This window comes from Anneissia japonica, unplaced genomic scaffold (genome assembly GCF_011630105.1).
Source record: "Anneissia japonica isolate Jap-2015-1 unplaced genomic scaffold, ASM1163010v1 scaffold1030_len608725_cov174, whole genome shotgun sequence".
Classification (NCBI taxonomy): Eukaryota; Metazoa; Echinodermata; class Crinoidea; order Comatulida; family Comatulidae; genus Anneissia; species Anneissia japonica.
The window spans coordinates 260,609-261,756 of record NW_022753996.1 but is presented as its reverse complement, the minus strand read 5'-3'; positions in this window follow the sequence as shown (position 1 = coordinate 261,756).

Genomic DNA, 1,148 nt, shown 5'->3' with positions numbered 1-1,148 from the left:
TTAGAACCGTCCATTTTGCGGCAGGGTATTCATTTTGTATCATAACTATAAATACACATGCCTAAACATTACCACATTTAAACATGTGTATTAACCTTTATAATAAACGTGTTTGAATATTATTATATTATTATTCAAACACGTGCACTAACCGTTATAATACACATGTTTAAATACTATTATAATAAGCTTCACCGGGCACACAATGGTTCGGTCTTGGGATGCCAGGGGTAGGCGCTTCAGTTCAATCTTATTATTTTTGTTTTGTTATGCATCGTAATTTTCCCGATTTTTAGATGTGAACACAATTTGTATTTTCTTTTTAATTATACTGTGGTATAAACAAGAAGAACAATTCCCAGTAAAAAATATTTGCGGGATATTCAGTAGTTGCTTCTGTTCGTTACGGAGTGCCAATGCACTTTTTGACATCACTCCACCACACCTAAACATGCGCTCCCGATTATAACTTCTTTTTATTGAAAATGTAGGAATATGTTAAGAGAGTAAATTGTTGTAGCCTAGATTGTAGGCGTATTCATTGCGTTTGCCGTGCCTGACCATTGTAAACGAAATATCTCTTGCTCACTCTAGACCACTAACCTTCCTAGGCCTAACTACAATACACTATACGCGACCTTCGCAGGCCGCCGGCAGCAGGTAATAAATTTTAGGTAAGTAGCGAATCTGTCACCCGACCTATCACTTGTGACAGGGGGTTGGATGATCGATTACCCGAGTAGGTCGGGTAGCAGGACCGAATTCGGTAAGGGAAGATTTTCGGCATGTGCGAAAAAAACCACGTCAAAAAGATCTACGACGGGTCTCTTTCAAGTCGTTAGTCATGTCGTAGGCTTACAACGAGTGCGCGTGCACGTGATTAATCCATCAAGTTTTCTTCATACTGAAATTCACGGCGTATTGTTGTATTGATATTAACTCGTAATTACGAGATAAATTATCTCGTTATTACGAGATAATATCTCGTAATTACGAGTTATAACGAGATAATTATCTCGTAATTAAGAGATACTTATCTCGTAATTACGAGATATTATCTCGTTATTACGATATATTAACTCGTAATTACGAGATAATTATCTCGTACGTATGAGTTAATATCTCGTAATTACGAGATATTATCTCGT